The following is a 14,066-nucleotide window of genomic DNA, read 5'->3' as shown; positions in this document are numbered from 1 at the left end:
TTTGCAAGCCACGCCCACTTATGATAATTGGAGCATGCCGTGATGAAAGGTGATTGGATAACTCGGGTATCCTTCAAAACAAATGAACCTGCGTATCGCAAATTGTTCAAAAGTAATTAAGTGCATTAATAACATTCAATGGCAAGTGATTACTTTTGTAGTTTTACATTAATTGTACATATCCCATATTGTACATTAATTTCTTATATTTATGAAAATATACAGTGCCTTACACACATCTTGCTCTAATATATATAAATTTTATATGTATACTCTTAGTATACTTAGTAAATGCACATTTACACATTTATACACCTTTATAGCCTTTATATATATTTGCTGTACATATACTTACTGTACATATTCATCTGCACTTGCTGTACTATGCAATGAAATCTATCTATCTATCTATCTATCTATCTATCTATCTATCTATCTATCTATCTATCTATCTATCTATCTATCTATCTATCATAATGAATATACATTAGTAGATAAAGACAGCTGCTACTGTAATGGTTCAAATACCCCCCCCCCCCTCTCATTCTCTCTCCCTCTCTCTAATTAATAGAATTAAATTGTACATGTTGTCAACAAAAAAAAAGCACAAAAATAATAATTAAAAACAAATAAATGAAAAGATATGCTTATAGAACTTATATTATTACATAAAACAATATTTTTTTAAATAGTTTTTGGGGTGTAACAAAGAAACGTCACAGCGAGATATAGATTTATTTAGTTCTACAAGAACAATTGTGGCTTGTCTGCACAGACCAAGATTTACTTATATGAAATGTATCAGCTCTTAACTTTGACTTCTTCCGGACAGTCTAATAATATACGCTTACCAATAGATAGACAAAATCGAACGACTAAGATTTTATTCACATAATCACTTTATCCTTGTCAGAGTTGCAGTTAAAGAGCTACAAGCTTTACTATTCTGAAAAACTGTGTGTGCAGGACTAATACATTCCAACAAATACAGAGGCAAGTAACTCCACACAAACACCAGTTTAGGGTCGAACTGTGGCCTTGGAGGACTTTACAGCATTGTAACACTGTAACCTTCTCCAAACAGAATATGATTCATCACTTCTTAAAAGCTCAGTTTGTATGGTATTTTTGTTTGATTGACAATAATGGTGCTAGTTATCAGAGGAATCTTTATATTGACAAAAAAAGAGACAATAAACAGTCAAACAAAGAAGCAGGCGCTAGAGATTGAAGAAGCTCAAAATGATAGGAGTAGCAGCTTTTATGCTTCACAGAGGGTAGCATGTCAGGTAACAAAAAAAGACAAAACTGTCAGTGGATGGATAATGTCATGCATAATGTCTGTAAAATTATTTGATCCATGAGAATTTCGGGTATACACCCATACCCTGCCATGTAAACGCAAGTATATGGAGGCAGAGAGTAAAATAATGCAGGTGTCATACATTATCTAGAGAAAAATAATAGTATAAAGCTTGGTTGGACAGACAACCTTGCTGCAGGCAAATTGACACCATGCCAGGGCTGGCTAAAGATTTTGTACTACTGTTGCTATTTGATGGATTATTCAGAGTAGATGGATGAGTAGATCACCTGAAATAAAGAAATATCCTTCCTTTCCCAGATTTTCAAAGTAAACACAGATAGCTGAGTGATCATGTGAGGGATTTTACCTTTGTGGATCAGAGCCAAATCAGTACACATACTATAAAGCAACATCGTACTTTGTTACCCATGACAGCATAACATGAATCAGATATAATATGATAACCTGAGGCAAACTTCTGCTACACACACAGCTTCTATTTATCTGAGACAGTTTTCTGCTCTTAAGCTTAAAACATCTGCAGTTATGAATCCTTTTTAGTATGGAACACATCACAAACCCTCTTCTGTTTGCAGAATATGATCTAGTTTTATTATTATACTCCACTGCCTTCCTATATAAGACATAAACATTGCTCAGGAGAATATTAGCAACATTAATTTTATAGGTAATTGTAAAACCCAGGTTAAAATTATTTCCTTTATCTTGTTAAATATCCTATGAATCACAATGAATTGCAAAAAAAAAAAAAAAAAAAAAAATATATATATATATATATATATATATATATATATATATATATATATATATATATATATATATATATATATATATATATATATATATATATATATTAAATGTAAATCTGTGAAACAAAGCAAAACAAACAATGAATAAATCCTTGTTGTTGTTATTTGTCTTTTTATTTATGCCAAAACTTCCAAATAGTTGTGATTATGAAAACACACCAGTTCCTAATCTGATATTTCTTAAATTCAAGTGATCATTCAATGTGTCATATATACAGTATGTATAATTAACTATTAATTACTTTAACAATTTGCTCACGTTTCAAATTTGGTCAAGAACACGGTGTATGTATTGCAATTTTGTTGATTTAGAATAAAAATAGTGTTTTCCAAATAAACGCTTTAGTGTTAAAGCACAAATAACAGTGGTTATAGGAAATGCAGTAAAACTGGCCCTGTATATATTTCCTTGAAGCTAGATATTGTACAGCTTATAGCATTGTGTTGATGCCTCCTTAGTATAGTGAGTTAGCTTGTGCAAAGTGCACACTACAGCAAAGTGCACACATTCAGTAAACCGGTGTGTGTAAAAAGAAGACGGGATGGGAGTGGTAGAATGTGGCAGTTGCTTATGAATATCTATAACTACTTTGCTTTTATTTTAATCTAAACCTAATGAAATGGAACTGACTGAAATGGAACTCACACACACACACACACACACACACACAAACACACACTCAAATGTGTGTTACCGAACTGTACAACCTGAACTTAACACACATTCATTACTCATCTCAATCCATTCCACCATCATTTATTTGTAATTATTTATACTTGATCGCATTACACTGTTTATCTGCTGTTTTGTTGCACCTCTTGACTGCTGCTACTGCTGTTTTTTGCACTGCATTGTGTCTGTTTATATTTACTCCCAGTTATAGTTTTTACACTTAATAATCAGAGTATACAGTAGGTTTACTGGTCGGCGCTATCTAGGGTTATGTGTTTTGTCTTGTGTTGTCTGTCTGCCCTCTCTGTCTGTACTGTTTTTTGTTTGCACTCTTTGCACTCTTTGCACTAGGTTGCATTGGATGCACTTTATGTAGTTTTGAGTTGTGTTGTAGCTCTGTGTTGTTTAGTGTAGCACCAGGGTTCTGGAGGAACGTTGTTTCGTTTTTACTGTGTACTGTGTACTGTGTACCACTGTGTATAGTAGAAATGACAATAAAAGCCTCTTGACTCTCTAATACACCTAATACTAATACATCATTCTGCAATTACAATAATAATAATAATAATACTCTATAATAATAATAATAATAATAATAATAATAATAATAATAATAATACTCTAAATAATAATAATAATAATAATAATAATAATAATAATAATAATAATAATAATAATAATAAATACCCTCTGCAAACACAGCATGTAGGCCCCATTTTGAGAACCACTTTTTGAAATTGTATTAGCCTATTACACATGGAAAACATTGACTAGTAATTTCAATCTGATTTTCCTACTGCCATGTTCAGATAATCACTAACTCCAGGCTGCTAGCCAAAGCTTTAAATGGAGCAGAGCAGAGCTCTTGCAGAATCAATAGGAACACCATGGGAAGCAGGCAGATAAAAGTGTGTCTGCTGATTCTATGCTGATTCTATGCTTATTTTTAGATTCCTAACTTCATTCCATCAGAAGCAATTTTGTAGACAGAATTCATTTCACCACAGGGTATCTGTGACTCTCACAAACCTCAGTCCAATGAGTGGGCACACATGTCTGCTAAGCTTCCAGCATAATCAAAAAGAGGAATAAAGAACATTAAAATGTAAAACCATCCCGTGAGAAAATTACAAATAGCTACAATAATACACAGAGAGGGTTACTTACCCAGAGACACCTATCCGCCTCTGTGCTCTGACTGAGCACCGAGGTCACATCTTACCCTCTTCCCAACATGCATAATGCATCATTATTAATGTGCTTTCATTAATCCAAATGTGTCAATGAGTAATGCTCTTGAAATTGACAAGCGCAGGCATTTGCCAGATGAGCCTGATGTGCTTTGGTTGTGCATCATTATAACTGGATTATTTAGTGCAACACTAGCATGATAATTATGCACTTATTTTATTTCAGTGTGCCTAATGGACAATGGTTTGGTAAAAAAAATAAATAAATAAAAAATACAGAAAACGATCATAAAACATCTCTCACAAGATATTATGATCTGATTACAGATAGATTTTCTCTCGCACATAGGTATACACAACTGAGAAAACACATTTTATCACTGTATATTTAGAGCTTGGTTCTAATGTTCTTCAAAAATTCCAGACTAAAGAAGGAAGTACACTTTGCAGCTGGTGCCATTTTATTTGACATATTCTCCATGTAATTTTCATGATGTCGGCCTGACATACATACCCAACTATCATACGGTTCATTATTCAACAACTACATTCTGTATAATAAGTCAGTAAACATAAGTTTATTTGAATCCGTCTACAAACACACAAAGGAAAAAATCTTCTAAAGAAAACAGAGTGATTATCACAGGCAAGCAGACTGATAACGCAAAATCCAGCTGTTTTAGCAAATTCCCAAACCGATTGTCTATTTGTCTTTATTTTTTCCTATAATTTGGAGGATCTGCTGTCTTCTGACTTTCTATATTAAGTCTAACTCTTGATATAAATTCAACCCTATGTCTATCAGTGACACGTCTAAACAGATTTATTGGCAGATGAGACAATTATTTAAAAATAAAAGGAGGATAAATTACATTTCAAACCTTAATCAAAACATGTAAACAAAAAAAATTATCTCATCTTATTTATTTACAGCACATCTGTGATTTAACAGTGTCAGAAGTAATGGAAAAGGTTTAGGTACCTGGGGTCAACTGTGCAGTGAGTGTGTGTTAGAGAAGTGAAGAGTGCAGGCAGAGTGGAGTGGGTGGAGAAGAGTGATAGCAGGAGTGATTTGTGATAAAAGAGTATCTGCAATAGTGAACGGGAAGGTGAGACCTGCGATGTTGTATGGTTTAAAGACAGTGGCATTGAGTAAAAGACAGGAGGTGGAGCTGGAGGTAGCAGAGCTGAAGATGTTGAGGTTTTCGTTGGAAGTGACGACGATGGACAGGATTAGAAATTAGTTTATTAGAGGGACAGCACATGTAGGATGTTTTGGAGACAAGGTGAGGGAGCTGTGATTAAGATGGACATGGGGTATATCAGTAGGAGAATGCTGAGGATGGAGCCGCCAGGAATGAGGAAAAGAGGAAGACCAAGGAGGAGGTTTATGGATGTTGTGAAGAAAGACATTGGAACCCCGTTGTACGAGCAACCTATTGTACGAGCAAACGGAGATACGAGCAACCTCGCTCGCAAAATTGTACCCTGTTTCACGAGCAAATTTCGAAGGCACGAGCAAACTCACGCTGCCGGTTCCCCGTTTTCGGCGGAGGGTCGCATCAGTCGCTTAGTTGATGACGTATCACTCGGTCGCTCTCGTTGTTCAGTGCAGCAAAAACGTAACTGTGGCAGCGGGGGCGTGGCCGAGCGGCGGTAAGTAAATGGAGGGCGGGTCTGGGAGCAGATAGGCAGGGGATTGCCTCACCTGAAGATAATGTGACCTAACGTTCTCTCTTTTCAAGTGATCGGAGGGTGCATTTAAGGAGGAGACCGTGTGCGTGCGTGCCTGCGCGCGTGCGTGTGTGTGTGTGTGTGCGCGTGCGTGCGTGCGTGCGCGCGCCAGAGACGTGCTGCGTGGGGCACTAAGCAGACCGACACATAAAAAACAAATAAAAGTGGATGTGAAGCCTTTGCACCTGACCTTCTGTGGCGTTCCTTATTCCCGTATTCATACGCTCTCCCACAGTAACTTTTTTAGTTTTATATTTTTATTTCACTAGAAATCTTGAAATATGTCTCTCAAGAAAATCAGTGATGGTGCTGTGAAAACGAAAGTAAATAGAATTACCATGGAAACCGGGGAGGTTACGAGCGTTTTGTGCGTCTCACACTCGCAATCAGCCACTATCACATGAGTAAGTGTTAAATTATGTTTATATTACGGTCATTTGCTGTGTATTTGTTTAAAAAAAATACTTTTTAAGTGCAGAAATAAGCGATCGGATGAGATCTCGGAACGGATTAAATCACTTTTACATTCATTCCTATGGGGAAAATCAGTTCGAACATGCGAGCAAATGGACACACGAGCAATTTTCAAGAACGAATTATGCTCGTACAACGGGGTTCCACTGTAGTTGGTTTGAAAGAGGCAGATGTAGAGCACAGAGTCGTATGGAGACGGATGATCTACTGTGGCGACCCCTACCGGTTGCAGCCAAAAAAGGAAGAAGTTGTCTCCTAATTTTAATTTACAGTCTATAGAGGTTTATACCATGTTGACATTTTAATATAATAGTTTCAACAATATACAATGCAAATATGCAGCACAAATGTGCAGTATGGCCTTTATCGTGTAATCTGTAGTCACGTGCCATTCGGAGAAAGAATTACAATCCTGCCACCTAGTGGCTCAGAAAGTCTGGTGAACAGCACTTTATAACAGAATTTTAGGCTTTAAAAACCATGTTAATTTGGTTGTTTCGGTGTTGTAATCGTACTGACAGAATCGTATTCTAACAGTTGTAGAAATTTTGAGTTACAGAGCATTAAAATTTTTTATAAATAAATATCCTAATGTATATTTCTCTAACATTTCTGTCGTGTAAACCTTTATAAATAGCACTAGACTAATTGTTTAGCTTCTGATGTGGGTGAATTAGAGCCAATTTAGGCTTTGAATGGGCAGCATCTTTTGTATTTCTTCTTGTAAATAATTTTGCTAATAATTGTTTTTAGCTATTTGTATACATACTCCAACTATTCAAAACATTATGACAACATTATGACTGGTGAAGTAAATCTTCTTACGGCTTCTCCCGTTAGGGGTCGCCACAGTGGATCATCCGTCTACATTCCCCCCTGTCCTTTACATCTGCCTCTTTCAAACTAACTACCTGCTTTCAAACCAACACCTTCACCACATCCATAAACCTCCTCCTGGACTTCCTCTTTTCCTCCTTCCTGGTGGCTCCATCCTCAACATGCTCCTACAGATATACCCCATGTCCCTCCTTTGCACATGTCCAAACCATCTCAAATGACTGATGAAGTAAAAAACACTGATTTCTTCATCATGGCACCTGTTAGTGTGTGAGATATTTTAGACAGCAAGTGAACATTTTGTCCCTAAGTTGATTGTGTGTTAGAAGCAGAAAAAATGGCCAGACGTAAGGATTTCAGTGAATTTGGCAAGGCGTAAATGGTAATGGACAGATGACAGGGTCAGAGCATCTCCAAAACAGCAGCTGTTGTGAAATGTTCCCGGTCTGCCGCGGTCAGTATCTATCAAAAGTGGTCCAAGGAATCTCATTGATGCACGTGGGGAGCGAAGGCTGGTCCTTGTGGTCTGAGCCAACAGATGAGCTCCTGTAGCTCAAATTGCTAAAGAAGTTAATAGCTGCAATGCTCGACAGGTCAGAACCGTTTTGGCAGCAAAAGGGGGACCAAAACAATATTAGGCAGGTGGCCATAATGTTATGACTGATATTGGTGTCTGATTTGCAATTGTGTATAGAATCTGAACAAAATAAGTCCAGCTCTAGGTAATAACCATTACAAAAAATAAACAAAGATGCCTATTCAGCCTTTATACATTTTCTGAGTATGTTGAGAAGTGCCAGAGTGAACACTGACATGCAGTGTCCAGATATAAATTAACATATTTTTTCTAGCTTTCTAAATGTATAACTTTTTTTTCAGCTTCTCCAGTTAGGGGTCGCCACAGCAGATCATCGGTATTCATGATCCGCATGTTTGATTTGGCACATGTTTTTACGCTGGATGCCCTTCCTAACGCAACTCTCCCCATTTATCCGGGCTTGGAACCGGCACTAAGAGTGCACTGACTTGTGCAACCCTAATGGCTGGGGTTGGTTCCCTGACCGGGGATCGAACCCGGGCCGCAGCGGTGAGAGCGCCGCATCCTAACCACTAGACCACCAGGGAACCTAGCTTTCTAAATGTATAAAGTAAAAAGAACTATGTAAATGTGCACATAATTTTATAATTTAACCCGGAATATAATTTAGTAAAACCTTAAGGTATCGTGGTATTGTCTTTTAGGACAATGAAATATTAAAGTATTATGCAAAAGGACAACTTTAGTGGAACTTCAAATTTAGGGTTATTCATGCTGTGGAAAAAAAATATAAGAAAATATATTCTTGGTACAACAACAAAAATGTATGTTGTTATAAAACATTAATAATTATCAGGTCTGCAAATGTCATTAAATAATTATATGATAAATCTGTTACAAATTTGTCTATGTTTTGTTTTTATTATACCACATCATAGTCACAGGCTGTTACATGGTTCATTGAGTTTGCAGTATAATAATAATGGAATAGCCAGAATAGAATAGCCTTTATTTGTCACATATACATTACAGCACAGTGAAATGTTGTTCTTCGCATATCCCAGCTTGCTTGGAAGCTGGGGTCAGAGCGCAGGGTCGGCCATGATACAGCGCCCCTGGAGCACACAGAGGGTTAAGGGCCTTGCTCAAGGGCCCAAGAGTGGCAGCTTGGCAATACCGGGGCTTGAACCCCCGACCTTCCAATCAGTAATCCAGCGCCTTAACCACTGGAGCCACCACTCCCCCTCTACTTAAAACATGGTGATGTGGACTGAGATATTTTTATAGTTATGTATGCAGAAATAAATGATTTAACAATGCATTAGGTCTGACTTGTCCTGGTTATGTCATTTCAGAGACATGCAAAGATAAAATATTGATCAGGATCTTTTATTATGTACTTTTGCCCTTAAAGAGTGACAGAGATTCTACAGGCCCTCCCAGGAATAGAAAGTTATATTAAAAAAAAAACATAATCAGTGTTTGTAATGGTAGAGGTAATAATTATACATTTACCCTTAATCAGACAAATTTCTAATCAGCTTCGGCCTGAGTGTAAACAGAATTAACATGTATACATGTTATGAGCTGGAGCTCATCATACATGTACAATATCTTATATTTACATAAGACTGAACAGGGCACACAAGTATGTTGATTAAAGGTATGGCTTAACAATAGAATACTTAATTTAATGTCACATGTAGTGACATTAAATTAACCCTAGTCTATCTAATCTATTATCATGTTTAATGTAATAGTGTTTAATGTAATAATTAGAATGAAATGTAAATCTCCAGTACATGCAGCTTGACAAATTCTTGACAAAATCTACTCAAATGTGGCATGCTTTGCTTCCATAAAAATATATTCTGCAAATATGTGCAAAAATGTGTTTACACAGAACTCATATGTAGTGTGTTTATTACTAGCAGAACCTCAAATTAATAGTAAATAATTGTATAATGAATGTGGTGGCATGTTTGTGTTAGATCACAGTATATCAGTTCACAGTATATACAGTATAGAACAATTTATGGGTAGAACATTTTTAGAGAGGGTGCTGAAGAAAGGCATCCTCACACAGACAGCTAATTCACAGCTGATGGGAAATCAACATTACAGTGCTAAAGTTAGATGATAACAGATAGTCTGTGTTGCAGAGCAAACTCTTTATAATATAATTTGCAGGAAGAGCAAAATAAATAGATACTTTATATATATTTTATATGTATAGATAGATAGATAGATAGATAGATAGATAGATAGATAGATAGATAGATAGATAGATAGATAGATAGATAGATAGATAGGACAGTAAATCTGTACTGCTATACAAGCTGTTATTGACTACTCTGAAATATATCCAAGTTTTATTTCTAATTTATTGTCCATTGAAGATTTACTGAAATGGTTGCTGAAAAGTGAGGTGTGTGTATATATATATATATATATATATATATATATATATATATATATATATATATATATATATATATATATATATATATATATATATATATAGGAGACATTCAATTCACATTTAAAAGCATTTTACCATATTGATCCAATATTCAAACAATACTGAAAGATGTAGCACATGAGAGACAGCATGATATAGAACAGGGGTGGCCAACCCGCGGCTCGCGACCCGCATGCGGCTCTTATGTTCCTTTCGAAGTTTGTGTGTGTTTGATTTTTAATGTGCGTGTTCGCTTTGCTTAAGTTCAATACGGTATTTTTAAGACTTAAATGAGCTTGCCCCTACTGGGAAACTTTGCGGTATATCAGACCTTGGCATGAGGCCAATCATAAATTACAGGGATGCACCGAGAATTTTCGGAAATACCTAAATCACCGAAACAACACGGCAGAAACACAATTGTAATGACGCAATAAAAAAAGCGCAGCCAGCACACGGTTATCTGGATAAGAGCAACATGTCTGCTGTGTGCGGAGAGCGATTTGCAAAACATGCAATGCTGAAATTTCAAGAGGGGGTGTATCTGCAAAGAGTTTCTCCAAGTCAGGTTTAATTTATCACCTGAAATCCAAACATCCCGATTGCCATTCTAAATATGAGAAGAATGCGGCGCAGAAAAGTAAAGTCAATCCGAGCATGCGCACTCCGTCTGTGGAGGACGATTTTGAAAAGGCAGGAAAGTTTCCAGTGATGGTGCCAAGGCAAAAGGCATAACACAAAAAATTATGGATTTCATTGCCATTTGAATTGAATTTTCATTTCGGTGCATCCCTAAAATATTATCGTTGGTGTGGCTCTCTGACACAATTCAGGTTTCTCATGTGGCCCCTTGTAAAAATTAATTGCCCACCATATTCATCTCACACACATGCGCATTTGACGAAAATACTGTGTTGAACTCAAGCGAAGTGAACACGCACATAAAAAAAAAGAACACAAACAAAGTCCTTGTTTTCTACCCTGAAACACCCTGAAAATCTGTTCTGACTGACACCCATGTGAAAGAATTGCTTCGAGTGGCAACAACGGAATACGAGGCAGATTTGAAGGGGATTGTTTAGGGCAAGGATGCCAAAAGTACAACTAAGTAACATGCACAGTAAAAGAAAAACGCTATTGTAAATTATTATATTTTTGTTTGTGGACTTGGTTGAACTAAGAGTTTGTGTGTGTGAGACAGTGCACACAATGTTCATTGTTGAAAATGACTGGCCTGTGGTCTTAGAACTGTAGGAGTCAATTTCTGTCATTATGTTGTGTGTGACATTTACAATAAATCTGGCTGAGCAAAGGTGTGTGTGTGTGTGTGTAAGAGGAAGGGATGGGTGATGTTCATGTGTGCCCATGTGTATGATGTGGCTCTTTGTGGTAACACAGTCAGAAATGTGGCTCTCGGTCTCTGACTGGTTGGCCACCCCTGATATAGAAGAACAAAGAAAGAAAGATTTAAAGCAGGACAGAAATTATATTACATTTCTATATTTTAAATATCTACTATAGAGTTAAAGGGACATGAGAGAGAGACAGAGAGAGAGAGAGACAGAGAGAGAGGAAGAGATAGATAGATAGATAGATAGATAGATAGATAGATAGATAGATAGATAGATAGATAGATAGATAGATAGAGAGATAGAGATAGTGTGAGAGAGAGAGAGAGTGTGTGTGTGTGTGTGTATGTGTGTGAGAGAGTGAGAGAGTGAGAGATGAGAACTGATAATGGCAGTTTACAATAAACACTAGTTTTGTTCTAAAGGTCATCTACACCTGGATGCTAAGACAGAAAAATACAGTATATAAAAGCAGCAGCATTCATCACATCATAAAAAAAAAAGCACTAAATGTATTCGGTTTTGTTCAATCTCGTTACGGTTAGAGGGAATAATGTGAAACAATTTTTGCTTGCCTTTTTTTTAATTATTATTGTTATTATTATTGACATTTGTGATCATTAACATTTGAACAGTTTAAATTTTATTAAAAGACTGCCTGGTTAAAAAAAAAAATATATATATATATATATTTTATGATATTTTATTAAAATAAAATAAATCAAATGAATGCAATACACTTTTTTATTGTTTTGATTAAATTAAGAAGTTGGCACAAATTTAATATACCAAATTAAATTAAATTAATGAAAAAAAATTATTAAATGGTGTACATTTGTTAGACCCCATTTGGGTAATACAGTGTGTGTGTGTGTGTGTGTGTGTGTGTGTGTGTGTGTGTGTGTGTTTACATTTACTATGTAATTTTCTAAAGATATGATCTACTTACCTGTTCTGCTTATTTTATTATACTTTAACAAATGCCTTCATTCCTTCCATCTTTTATTCATTCCCTTTCTCGATATGTGGAATTGTCAGGATTTTCTCCTTTTAAGAGAAATTCTTAAACAAATTTTTACATAAAATCCTAAAGAATTTATAGCACTAGGATACCCCTGACATTTTTGTGTATGTTTTCATGTAATGAAATTTTCATTAGTAATAATAATAATACAAAAATTTGCTCAAAGTGCAAGGCGGAGTCTAAAAAATCTTGCAGCCTGCCACTTAATACGTTCGTGAGGGAACTCAGATTTTATGTTCTGCAGGTAAAAAGCATTGCATTCTGTACACGTGTCTACCAAACTGAAAAAAAAAAAAAAAACATGTACTGAAAGATTTCGGTACAAATACTTGCAACGTTACACCCCTGATGTATATTAATTCCACCAAATAAGAAATAATGTACACAGAAATGTATTTATCTTTAGAAAGCAATTTATTGTGGTCAGGGTGTTGGTGGAGCCAAAGCCTGTCCCAGTATCACCAGGCACATAGCAGAAGTACACCATGGGCTCGATGACAGAGCATTGTAGGGCTACACACACATATTCACATACTGTACACTCACATACAGAGGCCATTTTAAAATAGGTCATCTACCTATTGGTGTGTTTTGAGGAGGTGTGAAGAAACCAGGGAACCTGAAGGAAACCGATACAAACATAGGGAAAATATAAGAATAGAGATAACACAGAAATACTGCACAGACAGCAACCGAAGCTCAGGATCATACCAGGGATGTTGGAGATGTGAGACAGCAATACTACTCACTGCACCATAAGTAATAGCAGTGATAACTGATATATACAGGGCTTATGTCCAAGTGTTTTTGCTTTGAGTCATATGCAATTCATGAGTCATCAAAAATGATACACAGACACTGATTTGTTTCTCTCAACATTGTTGTATCTCTTATTCTTTCTCTCGGTTTTATTGTTTTTTTACATATTCATCTACAATGTACTGCTGTTGAAGTGTGTATTTAGGCCAGTGTGACTCGTGTTTTTTCCCCAATTGTTCAGTTGTTGTGAAACTGAGGCATGAATAAAAGGTGGAACAACACAGTTTGGACTACATTAGTGTAAAGTAAGGCTGTTAAAAAGAAAGCAAAAATCTAATTCAAACCACTGCATGGTGTATTAGTCAAGGCTCTGAGCTCTCCTGGGGTGAGGGTTACTCACTGCTGAAAAACTCATATAGCATGCAGAGGTTATTCAGATAAAGAAACAACTTTGAAATAATATTTAATGCTCCAAACAAAATGCAAAAATACAAATGGCATTGCGTTTCTTTTCCCAGGCACCTGGCTGTACATTAAGCGAATGTTTATAAACCATGTTAATATAAATAAACACAGACACTAACAGTTGCACTGATGCCTACAGTAAAGCAGATGCCAAAGAATATTAATTCTCTGACTTTATTTATTGGTAAGATGCCTAATCTTTTCTTCTTTAGAAACCTTCAAATGATGTGAGGCTTTTACAGAACATTACAGTCAACATGATGTGCTAAACTTACATTACAATCTAAATATTAACAATAATATTGATGTAAGAACCCACTAAGTTAGAAGAGTCTATCTCAGTGATTAGTGCTTAATATCAGATGGGGTAATGACAAGTCAAATCTAGCCTGCAAGATTGAGCTGTGATATAGCATCATTTTAAAT

The sequence above is a fragment of the Silurus aristotelis genome (genome assembly GCF_946808225.1).
Source record: "Silurus aristotelis genome assembly, chromosome: 1".
NCBI classification, from domain to species: domain Eukaryota; kingdom Metazoa; phylum Chordata; class Actinopteri; order Siluriformes; family Siluridae; genus Silurus; species Silurus aristotelis.
Note: the sequence above shows the minus strand (reverse complement) of the source record.